The 13,488-nt window shown below is 39.1% G+C and overlaps 1 protein-coding gene and 1 long non-coding RNA gene across 4 annotated transcripts in view; one reads left to right on the top strand and one right to left on the bottom strand.

Moving 5' to 3' along the window:
• The window catches only part of LOC138182917 (uncharacterized), a 66,725-nt gene extending 54,131 nt beyond the window's left edge, over positions 1-12,594 (bottom strand). The window contains exons 1-2 of one of the 2 annotated variants that reach the window (XR_011173935.1): positions 11,870-12,592; positions 11,691-11,752 (exon numbers count right to left, since the gene is read on the bottom strand). This is a non-coding gene — a long non-coding RNA (uncharacterized LOC138182917). Of the gene's footprint in view, positions 1-11,690; positions 11,753-11,869 lie in introns of both variants that reach the window. The other variant, XR_011173934.1, reaches the window with a different exon arrangement.
• Positions 1-13,488, top strand: part of LOC138182910 (uncharacterized) — an 86,831-nt gene that overhangs the window by 17,650 nt on the left and 55,693 nt on the right. The gene's annotated exons all lie outside the window — the stretch shown is intronic.

Genomic DNA, 13,488 nt, shown 5'->3' with positions numbered 1-13,488 from the left:
TAATAATAGGAAGAGGGATGAACAGACGGCAGACAATAATCGTTATGTATTATATTGTAGTATTCCGTGACATTGCGGATTGTACGGCAAGGAAGCGAGTAAGTACGGGGTCGAGTGTGTTCACTGTTCACGCACCGAAGCATCCAGGTCTGGCTGCTCGTAAAGAACAATGGTGGAATTTTAATAGAGACATTCTGGCTCTCCGAAAACGTTCGTGTACTAGTATCGATGCTCGTTAAACTTTAACGATTACCGTGAGATCGAGAATAATTCCAGGAAATTTCTAACCGGGCCGTGGTAACGCATCGAACATGAAAATTATTCGAATAACGCGCCACTCATCCTAATGATACATTGTAATGCTAATACGCCGATCGATATAGAGTTTCGTTTAATACGATAATTGTAGCGGGGATCGACGATCGGCTTAAAGATTTCCTGAAGAATAGTTGTAATTTGCCGTACAACGTATGAATGCTCGTTCGGATGGAATGGTATTTTCTTGATACGCTATACAATGAAGTATAGTTTAGTATTATATGATACTAATAGGACACAGGTATTTTCAAATGATATACAATGACATAGGGGTGTTTCTCTCTCTACAGTATGGAAATTCATGCTGATGCTGTAATATCACTATAGTTAGAAGTTGAATTTAACGCGTTCCCAGAGATTAAACGAGACTCGGCTCCGATCGATTCGTCGCGACCGCGCTCGTGCCATTACGGGAATTCCGCGGGCATCTCGCCGCCGGATCATTCGATCTACTTCTTTTCATCGGATCATCGTGTTGCACCAAGAACGCGGACATGCGTGGGAGTACACAGTGTTTTGATACGTTAAATTATTCGCTCTATAAATAACTACTTTAATTTATCTTAAAATATTCTTGTAGATAGCTATCAAAATATCGGTTACATGTCCTATCAACATTTTCAATCTACATCTATGCTCGTGTCGATTCATGACAAGTCGCTTCATCAACTCTTCCTTTGGAAACAATTGGCGCTATTGTTTGAACGAACCTTCCCTCGCTGATCACCGATAGATTACACCTCACACTTTCTCTATCTATTATTCCTATCAATTATTACGTTCATTATATCTTATTCTCTAAGAATAACTATCATCGTAATTAGCAAGCCGATTCCTAATGAGAGTAAGAATATAGAAAAATCTATGGCAAGGAATGTTAATTACAGAGTGAACGCCTTAGTTGAAATTGTGGTCTTAATTCGATAATTAGACTGATGGGCGCATGCGAATACTCCTACAAGTTTTTTGAAAATCAATTTTTCTCATCGTTAGCGTTCAACGATAAAACTGAAGTTTTCTGAATATAAGTTACAAAGGAATTACAATTGTTTTCTTTTACAGAGGCAAAGTAGCGAATTCTATTAGATATGCCAGTCGAATCTCAGTTATCCGAAATAATTATGATTCACACTGTTTAGACAATCGTACAGCTTTATTATCATATGCAATCATTCGTTTTAGATTATATTACGAATATCGATATTAAACAAAAATAGCAATTGTTGAACCAAAATGTAACAATTTCTTCCTTTTTATAAGAGAGTATCCCTAAATTTCACTAAACGATGCCATGACAGTCGATCGTTTCATTAAATGGTATTTTGATAACGTCCTGCTCTGCTACAAAGGAAAAACTATGTAGATCTTAACACGTTGACGCCGGTGTCACGTAAATTTTAAGGGTTGGTTGATGAAATAAAATAGCTGAGTCGTAACACAACTATTAACTTTGTTTTAATTGAACTTTATTATGAATTCAGCAAGCACAATGTAATACACACTGAATTAACATAAATTACAATTCACTCCAACCACATTATGTAACACTTAATATGCGACTGTTGTAAGGGTAGAGACCGGTAAAGATATGTTGACTATCCTGAGGATACAGAATAAGTGAGTTTTACTGACGATACTGTGTCTAAGGAAGGTTAGGGGTGGGTGTGTCTAAGGACACGGGATTATCGGATTTGTTGATGACAATTTTGGTTAAGGAAGTGAGGGTAGTAGACATCGTCTCCGATTGGATAATAAGACGGTTGGTGGACCAGGAAGGGTTTTAGCCGCCCTCGTGAGAAAGTTACTAACGGAACATACCAGACGTGAGGAAAACCTACTTTCCGTGTTAACCCGTAATAAACAATAAACGTAAAAGGAAATCTAAGACAAGAGATACTCGTTAAGTTTGAAGGACCTTAACTATGAAAATTCCAAGACCCCTGGTGGGTACTTAAGACTATCGAAGGTACGCGCCAAGGATGTGCAGACATCTGGGTGCCATCCTGTCCACGGTGTGTGTCCTGGTCTCTGATGTGTATTGGCGTTACACCGGCGCCGATATTCATGTTTTTCTCTGTGAGGGGGTGCCCGAATGCACAGTCTGCTTCGACACGACCGCAATTTTTCAACTTTGACCTCAATTTATAGCAAAATTATAAAAGCTATACGATTCCTGTTAGGTTCATGAATTCTGTGAACTTCAACTAATACATTTGAGGTGGTGCTGCATGTAAGTGCCCCTATAAATATTCTCGATGTTCAACAAAAAAGTTTATTAAATAATCAACAGTCAACAATCAACGATTAACGATCAACAATTAACAATCACGCTTCTCGAATGTGTTTGCTTCGCTGTTACTGTAGACCCTTCGCACTTCGCTGTTCGAAACGGAAAGAATCTTCTTTTTTGTCGCCCTTCAATATCCCCACTATCCACGTGTTTGTTAGACGTCCGTGACCGTTGCCACGCACGCCTTTTTCTTGAACATTCGGCGGAAGGACCGTTGGGATATTGATGGCTCATTAGACACTACGCTTCGGCGATATACATTGTTGCCAAGTGTCGCGAAGCCGTCGGAAAGTTTCGTCGTCGCGTGTGTGACATCAACTACATCTTAATTTACACCAGAGGTAAGACATCGACCCCCGAGCTTCGGACTCTTTTGCACATCATGCCCAAACCAAAACATATAAGCCGAGACTTCAGCCAGCTCGGGCAGTTCTTGTTCAGCCTTTTTCAGATTCAGTATCATTCTACCTCTGTAAAACCATTGTATTTATAATAAAGTTCGATAAAAGAAAGTCAATAGTTGGGTTACGACTCAACCTTCTTTTCTTTTATAATCCAAGTCTCAAGTTTACGTGACACGTGCAACCACTCATTGATATACAATAGTTTGGCAATATCAATTTGCATATGTCTAAAAATGTTAAGTAAAGCTGACGGGACCAGCTTTGGCTCTAATTTTATACTCTTTCCGATTTTTCTCAAAAAGTAGAGGTCTGACGCGAACTCTGACCATCGCACGCAATTTTGTGAACATTTTCCAATAAGAAACGTTCATAGTGCGAATCAAAAAATTTTTCAATTCCGTACAGGAAAAAAAATAGTCATGCGTGTTCGTCGGAGAGCGACGGCGCGCGTAAGGAACACGCACGACGAAAATAGTGTTAGGGTAAATGTTTAAAATGGACTGACAAAAGGCCAGTATGTATGCTAGCTACTTCCAAAAACCACAGGTATGTTATAATGTTGAGATAAAATAATATAAACCTATTTTGTACTACCTATTTTGTGAAATACATGTGTGACCCATTGCGATGCACGCCGCCCCATGGAACAAACTCGAGTGACCCGTCGGTAGTGCAAGCCGCCTCACGGGACAGACACGTGTGACCCGCAGATGATGCACGTGTCACGTAAAATAACACAAAAAAAGAAATAAAAAACAAATTTAAGATGAAAAATAAAAAAAAGAAACTCTATTTTTTTCTAACACCTGGTTTACAATTCGCTTCCGAGCTCTAAGCGTGACTTTTTAAGGCTGACTCTTACAAATCGACTTCCGATCGGATTCGGTTATTTTTCTTTTATCACCCCTCAATATCCCCACTCTCCTCGAGTTTGTTAGGCGGAATATTCGGCGAAAGCACCGTTGGGATATTGATGGTTCATTAGGCACTTCGCTTCGGCTATATATATTGTTGCCGAGTGTCGCCATATCTTTATCTTCGGTTTTGAACTGATCCGGCCGTGACACACGCCGGCGTCAACGTGTTAATTAACATCGTATGATCCTAAACAGGATCTATATTCTTAATATCACTCAAATCGTCTTAAATCACCTTGGTCCGGGCCTCGAAACATTAAATTGCAGCTTCTGATCGATTTTACGACCTCGCTATATCGTTTCACATACAACATAGAAGAGGGAGAATATTGAATGTGTCTGTTACAAGAAATCATCCTCAAATCTATTAGATGATACTCTGATAATCGATCGGTTCCGTTAAATGGTATTCTGATAATCAAGATTCTATTCTGCTATAAAGGAACGAGTTCTAAATTCACATTGTATGATCTGGTAGCGGCACACGAGTTAGAAGACGATGCGAATCGAGAGTGACTCATGTTGTTGTTTTGCCTCGGGACATTGACACCGTCTTGACGACCGAAACGTAACGATAAACAAACTCCGGACGAAAAAATATCGTCGCTACGTGCAACCGTTAACCGAAGTCAAATTTAAACTTTCCTCCGACCAGTATAAATAAACAAACACGATCTTTAGGACAGCTAGTATTGAGCGAACGTAAGCAATACCCAGCGTATAAGTAGCGAGCATTCTTATAGCGAGTGACCTTGAGCGAACAACAATTGAATCTATATTCTATATTATATATTTAAAAACACTTTTAAATACTATAGGATTTTATTTATTATTTATTTATTATGGATTAAACAGGTGTTGGTTAAACAGGAAACGATGGTTATTTAACGTGAACTAAATACAGTAATGTGCTATAAATAAGACAACTAAATAGATAATTTACAACTCTCGTCACTACGGTTCTAACGCTTTCTTTCACGCGGATCATACTTTCTCGACAACGCTGACAACATTCTGACTTCTCAACTCACACTGACTGTTAATTCGTCTTTCTCCCTTAGCGTCCTTTTGTCTTTTCTCATAGCCCCACCACGCACGTATTCCGCAACGGTTCGTGGCCAGGGTCACGTAGGCCTTTTTTCCGCGTAACTATCCGATTTAAGGACCGACGATACATTGATGGCCTGTCGGCAGTTAGGCTTTCTCGTGACATTGTTTATGGTTCACACGATATCTCTTAGGCCCTTCGTCCACGATACTACAATACATTTGACGGCACAAGCATCAATTCGTCTCGTTATTATATAAATCAACACGTAAAGTTCACCACAACCTTAAAGTTCCAGGTTCCTTAATATCCCTCAAGTGGTCTTAAATTATTCGGCTTGATTCTCGAAACATGCAAATTCTAACTTCTGATCGATTTTACGATCCTTTGCGATTGCCTATATCGCTTGTAAGAATTATGCAAGAGGAAAGCCGTTGATTGTGTTTGTACGTTGACCTTAACGGTATGGGACAGGCATTGCCACCCACCATTTTCTTCAGCGCGATGCTTCGCAAACAGGAAACACTCTCGCCCGTCTCGTTTTATGCAGTCCAGGCCCTCTCACTTTCGTATTTGCATGCCGATCGCCGTTTTTCTACTTCGTCCCGTGCCATGGATCCATCGTGACCACTACTCGGTGATTCATCTAACGATCTACCAGTGATTTCCGTGCAGCGTCGCGCGAAGACGAATCTCAGCTCGCGAATATTGTAATTCGAGGAGTCGCTCGTATCTGTTGCCAAGAATATGTATACACGTGTACACGTGCGGAACGCGATGAAATTTGAATAATGCGCTGGTCGTGCATTTAACGGAATTACGGACGCCGCTCGCGGACCGATTTTGGTCGTGGAAGCTAGACACGCGAGATCCATTGATCATACTCCCTGGGAAGCTGGTTTCGTAACGTTCCTCCAGGGAGATCCGTGTTTCGTTTCCTAGATACTTTACGTCGAATATCGGTGGTTTCGAAGTTTTGATTGGTACCTGTGATCGAGCCACAAGGTGTCTATTCGGTTGTATCGCACAAGGATGATCTTGAGATCGAATGGTCGTTAATACGCCGGCCTCTTGGGAAAGTAACTCTTAATGTACTGAGAAGCAGCGTAAGGATTGATGGTTATGTACGCCGGTATAAAGAAAAAGAGCTGAGGCTTGTTTTTCCTCAGGCGGTTATTTTACGCCCATCATTCTTCCTATGTCACTTTCGTTCGTGTCAAGAACCTGGATTTTAACTCGACTGATTCTCCAATTAGCTTTGATACTTAACACGTAATCGCAGAGAAAAACCACTTTAGAAAACACATTCTACGTCACAGGTCTTGGACTTAAAACCGATAATTCTTAGAAATTTGAAAGAATGAATATAACTAGTTATTGGAAAAGTACATTGGATTATGCGAAATTTCCTTTGATTAATTAAAAAAAGGGAATATATATGTTCAACTTACATCTTATCTAAACAAAGAAAGTATTTCGTACTAGCCTAATATTTAAGAATGAGACAAATCTCTATTTAAACGTTTTAAGTGATGTTTGAAATTTCGAGGATTGAAACAAGTGGTCAGAGACATTTTAGAGGATAAGAATATCAATTTACATAAAAGATTTTCGGTCTAATTCGAAAGATCGGTACAGATTTGCGGAAGAAACCTCACAAATCTCTTACAGTATACATATTCTTTCTTGATGCGTTCGTAATGTGAAGGTTAGCTCGTGGCATGGTTTGCAACGTTTATGATGCCTGGTGTCTAGGGGAAACAACATCGACCGTTCACTTCGATTCGCGCGGCCGTCATCGGCGAGCAGCTGGTGTTGGCCGTCGAGGCGCAAGGTCGTTCCGTTACCTCAAGAGATTTCGAGGTCGGCCACGTCCTCGTCCCAGAAACGACCGGGGGATGAGGATATGCTGGGTCGTTCGCTCGTGCGCGTTTATCTCAAAGAACGCGACAGCCTGTTCGCGGTAACAGTATCCTTGTAATACCACTTGACCAATCCATCGCAGTTAATTTTAGGAATCACGCCGATTTAGGAATCAGTCATTGAGGTAACAGTCTATGCGAATTAGTGAAATAACGAATCAGTTAACAGGGTACTGCAATTAAAGAAATAAAAAGATGATCCTGAAAAAATTTGTATTCTTTCTTAAAACGATATTCATGGTGGGACTGGTATCATAAAAGAATTATTAACTAAAATTTATGGTGAAACTGATATTATGAAGCAGTTAGTTAAAGTTCATTGTGGAGCTGATATCATAAGAAACTATCTATATTCTAAATTATTGCGGAAAGAAGATTCTCCAATTCTATGAAATGTTTCTTACTAAAATAGACTTTATCTAGCGAGTAGAGCTATTTTAGCAGTTCCGTTAAAGGATGCCCAATGGTCGCAACAAAATTGCTCGAAAACCGACGAACAGCGATGATAATAGTGCGATACCATTCATTTTCCAAACCGCAACCACCATCCAGAGATAGAAACTTTTTTAGAAGAGATTTTTTACAATTTCATAGCAACATTGCCCCGTAAAACGAGCATTTACCATCAGAATGGAAATAGCTGAGTGGTTTCGATAAAACACCGTTTGTTACTACCAAGAATTCAAACCGATCAATATTCCTCGTTTAAGTTCTACCTACTCGTCGGTAATAAAAAAAGCATGAAACCTTCCCATTCTCTAAACACAAAAAGCTGATCATTTAAAAAATCCTAGCCTCATTATCTCAGCTTCTTAAAAATACTCTATAACGCTCCTTATTATCCTCGCTTACCAAGAACCTGATCATTTCGTGAAAGAAACCGCGAACAATGGGTGGGCCATGTCGACCCGTTAGCGTTCTCCGGACGCAAGGTCAGTCGTAACTGGAAGCTTGGGAAGCTTAGTCGCGTTGTTAACGCGCTGGTTGGCTGTTAGCGAGCAAAACGAGCGGCTAATGCGCCGCTAACAGTATCCGTGGTTTCGTGACATCGCATCAGCTGGTCGCTATCGGAATCGCGGTTAATTTCACCAGCAGCGTTTCGACCGATACCGCTGGCCCTGGGGCGGCCAAGGCCAACTTGCACGAATCACGCACACATAACCGGATAAGTGAACGGGCTGAAATTGTTTTAGCAAGTCGCAGCAGGCCGTGGGCGATGCATTCATTAGCTCGGTTTGCGAGCCAATAACAGAGAGCAGACAGACGCCACGGTAACAACGTGTCAGCCGTTCTAACGGGTTTCCCTCTTTTACTTCTTCTTTTGCTTCCTCTTTCATCTCGCGCTCCTCTTCTTCTTCATATATCTCGTCGTCGTTTTTCCTCTTGGCACTCTCAGTCTTTGGTGTTATATCAGCAACCGACATTTTCGCCGTTTCAACGCGTTCTTAGCGTCCGGGAAGTGGCCCAGTGACTCGGTTCGCTCGAATTTTTGGTACAGGGTGCTATTTACGCTGGTAAAGGATATCCTTTGATCGTATGTGACCTTGATGAAGACTTGTTCTGCGTACACTTGGACGCAAAAGCAGAGTTACGTTTTACGTGTAACGATTACTTTTCTGGAGTGCCGAAGACAGTGATGGATTGTTCAGTCGGTCGTTGAACTTTCTCGTGGGGAAGTTTCAGTTCAACCCTCGTTTGATTCAGCTTAATATGTAGCGATAAATGATAAAAAAGCAGTATGTTTTACAGATGGTTCTACTTTTTATAAATCATGAGAATGATCTCCTGTATGAACGTATAACTATTGATAGTTTGTTATATAGGTAATTGAATTTTTCTTACAACATTCGATTAACGTCGTCCTTGTCAACTATTCTTTTATCTATTTAACCTCTTCCCGTACTTTAGCGGGTCAGACTCGCGATGAAGATTTTGGGCCAAACGTAAACGTAACAAGCCGAGCTCGCGGACTGTATTTTTGCCCGTTACGATCGTGACTGAATGTCAATTGCTGTTTATGAGCATCAGTCTGGTCTGTTTAGCGCGCGTCGATGTCTACCGCTTGGGCCCGAGTTTCGTCGAACTAAATGGCACGGGAAGAGTTTAAATATTAGAATAATTGTAAAAATATAGTAAGTATATTCCACAGATCGTTTTAGGATCAGCTTTAGATATTTATTAAGGCATGTCCGGTCTACGAATAGGAAATATCAAGTGTGACGAACAAGTGATAGCGTCGAATAACATATACATATGTACAGTGCAGAGGTCGATATGTCAGTCAGCATGCAATTATTGAGCGCGGTTAATGACAAGCAAGCATGTTAACCAGAATCTCTTCGATTGATGATGCAGCAAGTTTCTTTTACGATCTATAGAAATTGTCGATTCTAATCTCTTCTACGAATCAACAGTTGACAACGATACTGATACGAGTTGATGAAACGCAAGATAAACATATCTTACAGGTGGTTCAAGAGAATTGCAATTTGCAAATAAGCAATCGATTCCGTATGAATTTCTTTCACGATCCCTTCACTAATCTTTTTCTATTATGCACATATACATAAAATTTATTCACATGTCTTGAATTTTCTAGCAATATTTCTCTGTATTGAAAACCGTCAAAAATTATCCTATTTCAGTGGTCAGAAGCTCTATTACATGAATTGCATTATAGTACTTGCATTGTAATACTTTTTTACATATACATATGTCCTTTATACTCTACTCATCACTCATCGGTAATTTTCTAATTTTTAAATGAAATTTCCAGTTTGATCATGACCAGTATGATCTTATTTATTTCACGAACAGTAATATTCAACTGTAAGAGACTATTAACGCGGCGGTTAGAGTCAGTTCTGCCTGGAAATTGCTGGTTACAAACGCAACCAACAAGCGGGGAACAATCAGCCAGCTTTCCGGGACGCGTTAGGTTCCTAGGACGTAGAAGTAAAAGATTGAGGACGTAGAAAGAGAAAGACGTAATTAAAGCTGACGGGTCGCTGAATACGAAGGTTGTTTGCAAATCACGACGTCTTCGAGTGAAATGCAGATAAAGTTAGACATGTTAGGTTGGTGCATATAAACACCACTTTTTGAAATAAAACCTTAACCACAGGTAATTAATGCAGAGGGGGAAAGAGAGAGGGAGAGAGAGAACACCTTTTATATAATCTAAGTAATTTTCATAACGTTATTCAATGTAGGCACTTCAGTGACTAAACAGATTCGTTATCCTAGGCTTGAAAAACAATTCGAACAATTCTTACAATTGTACTATCATACAATTTCTTTGTTACAGAATTTAAATAGTCTATTCATTAAAAAAATGTCTACATGTTAAATTTATTTCTCCAGATACTTTCATGATATCTTTTTTCAAAGTCAAACTAATATAAAAGAAACACACAAATATTCTATGACTAACTATAATTAATAATTCATGGCTATCACTAACAAGCTTTCGATATTTTTATTATACATCTTTTTTACATTGAATATATGTAATTTATGACAGATAGCTTCTTTCTGGATGTAGTCGATAATTGATAATAAAGTAAAACGGTTTATTAGCTCACCAAATTTAAATTTCACTGAAACATGTAATATGCTGGTACATATTAATGATTTAAAAGATTTTGAGTAAAGTAAATATTTTATTCAAAATTTGTTAAATCCTAAAAAATACACAGTTAGAATTTTGTTGAATTGATCATTTTGACTTTGATAGTTTTAATGTCAAAATATTACATGAATGTTATTTATTGTTCCTATCTTCATTGTTCGTTTTACCACGTGACTAGGCAAAGTTTGAATCAGGTGTCACGAGCTAGATCCGGGTACACAGAAAAGTAGAAAGAAAGAACAGCGCGTAAAATTGATCAACGTTATTCGTGCTACAATTCCGAATAACGAACAATCGCGCAGTCGGCGCGTGAGAATGAAACTCGTATTGTTTTATCGCGTGTTTTCCGTTGCCCGTCGCTGAATGTCATCGACCATGAGAAACGACGACGCGTTTCTGTTTTCTGCTCTGAATCGTGCGCGCGCGTCAGCACAGAGGGAAAGGAACAACGAGATATTAGATTGAAGAAGGATGACAAATCGGAGACGAGGAAACGACTTCGACAAAATATTATTCTGGTGAATTGAAGTATACATATATAACTTCGAGATTTATAGTATAAATGACAGATTCAATTTTTGCATAATTTCTACGCATTGATTGGGTTGGATATAAAACATGTATGTTTGCATTCTATGTTAAAATTCTGCATTTACAACCGTAACATAAGTATGTACGCTAACGGGGACTTATCTCCGTTTGTCACCATCATCTGTATCAATAAAGATGATATATATACATTTGTATGTATTATATATGTATATATATCTTTTTATGGTTTCATTTTCTGAACAAGATAAATTTCTGATTTCACATTAAAGCTAAGTGATATTACAAGATGAATAGATAGGTTATGATTAAAGGGAGTTGAATTATACATGCGATTCAAGCGCAGAATAACTCGGTTCTTTCAAAGATGACGCAAAACTCGTTGCAGTCTATATATAATAATAGCATCTATTGGTGAAAACATGCAATATATTATTACGTGATCAGAACGATACATCCGTGTCAAAGATTATTTTGGCCATCTGCGATTCTCGTGCAATGATCACGTAATCATAATTCACGCGTAGCTCTACGAAAACCTAGCCTTTCGAATAAAAAAAGACGACTCAAACCTACACAAAATCTATAAAATAATTTTTCACTCAACTTACAATCTATTAGGTTTTCCGGAAAATGTCTTCATTTCGCAAACGTGTTTTCTACAACAGCGCACCTTCATACGAACGTGAAACTAAGTCTATGAAATGCGGTGTTTATATCAATAGAACAAAAACGAGAGAAACTATTCGGACAACCTATATACTATCAAAGTAAATAATAGCTCACTTACTCAAACGATGCTTCAACTTCTCACATATGTAGATAAACCATCTAGTTCCAAAAGCGTTCACACATCCAGACATACGTACATACATTTCATAGCACATATTACACTATTTCAAACGAAGCGATTCGAGAAAAGATTCCTTAACGGCTCGGATTCTCTAATTGCTGGATGCAATTGCTACTCACATAATTTTTACATATCCATACACTCCATTTCATAGTCACAAAAAGAAACATATAGTACATATTGCCGTTAGAAGCAGTGAAGGTTACCAATCGCAAATCATTCCACACTCGCACATCAGGCAATCGAACACAAAACCATTGAAAACACCGTTACGACACGATATAAGTAATCGACATCGCGAATCCTCCGTACCCCCACGTTTCCTTCCTTCGCTTAATTACACGTTTTTCGATCTCTTTGCATGCTCCTTGAAACACCCAATGACATCCTCGCAATCAGTCTACTGGCAATCACGTGTATCGCTTCCCCTCGAGAGGGAGCCGCTCGACTTTTTCTCGATCGGTAAATTAGCCCGCGGTACAAATTATTCGATGTTGAAGCTGTCAAGAGGCGAGGAGTGCGTGGTTGTGGCACGAAGTTGGTCGCGCGGAGTGCAGGAACGAGCCGCGTGCCGCAAGAAACTCCCTCAGCTCGGGACGCCCATAAAAGTGTAACCGATTTTTTCGCGGCGGAACGCGCCGACACGGGTCGGCTTCTGGTCCCTCGTCGACGATCGCAGGAAGCGATCTTCGTGTTTCTTGCAATCGTTTCTTGTCAAGACCGATTAAGTAGACGATGCAAAAAGCATACATGGACGGCGTTATCAAGCGTGTTTCAGGCGAAGAGTTCATGGCGGTCGGATTTGTGTTGTGGTTAAGTGCACTCGTTGAAGAGAATAGGAGATGATTTGAACAATGATGGAACGGAGATGTGTGAAGAATTTCTGAATAAAATATACTTACACATGGTGACTTGAAAGTGGTGCAAAAATTTCAAATTTATACGGTATGTCTGGTTTAGATTTACACATATATGCATGCCATTATTTCTTTAAGTATTGAAAATAATCATATCAAATTTGATCATATTTTTCTATATTAGTTAACCTGTAAGTAATGTATAAAAAGAAAACTATTGTAGTTTTCTGACTGGCTGAGAATTACAATGATATAAGTCAGCCCACTGCTAGTTTTTGATTCCAATGTTAATGAAATTTTTTAATGTTTTATGTAACACACGTAATCTATATATATAAAAAGTTTTTATAAATGTTCAAATGCTTTCATGAGTCACTGAACGTTATAATGTATAACAGACATATATGTAATATATACCAACTCTTCGATCATGAGGAACAAACGAAACCAAGCTCGTGCTCGTTATTATTAAAGTCGTTCGTATTAAAGGCGCAGCATTAAATCAGGATAAGCTGCGTTTCAGTGGATTATCCGTGAAAACATTATTCCAAGTGGGCAATTATCTTCGAATAATATTCGCGAGTTTTTCGCTATGTTTCCAGGGTTTTTGTTCATCCTTTGTTACTAGGAAGACCTCATAACTCGATGCCACCCAGAAATCGAATTTACTAGCAATTACTATTAAATTGCATCAACGTT

This window comes from Bombus flavifrons, chromosome 8 (genome assembly GCF_040668555.2).
Source record: "Bombus flavifrons isolate JBK064 chromosome 8, iyBomFlav1_principal, whole genome shotgun sequence".
Lineage (NCBI taxonomy): Eukaryota > Metazoa > Arthropoda > Insecta > Hymenoptera > Apidae > Bombus > Bombus flavifrons.
This window is presented reverse-complemented; position numbering and strand designations above follow the sequence as displayed.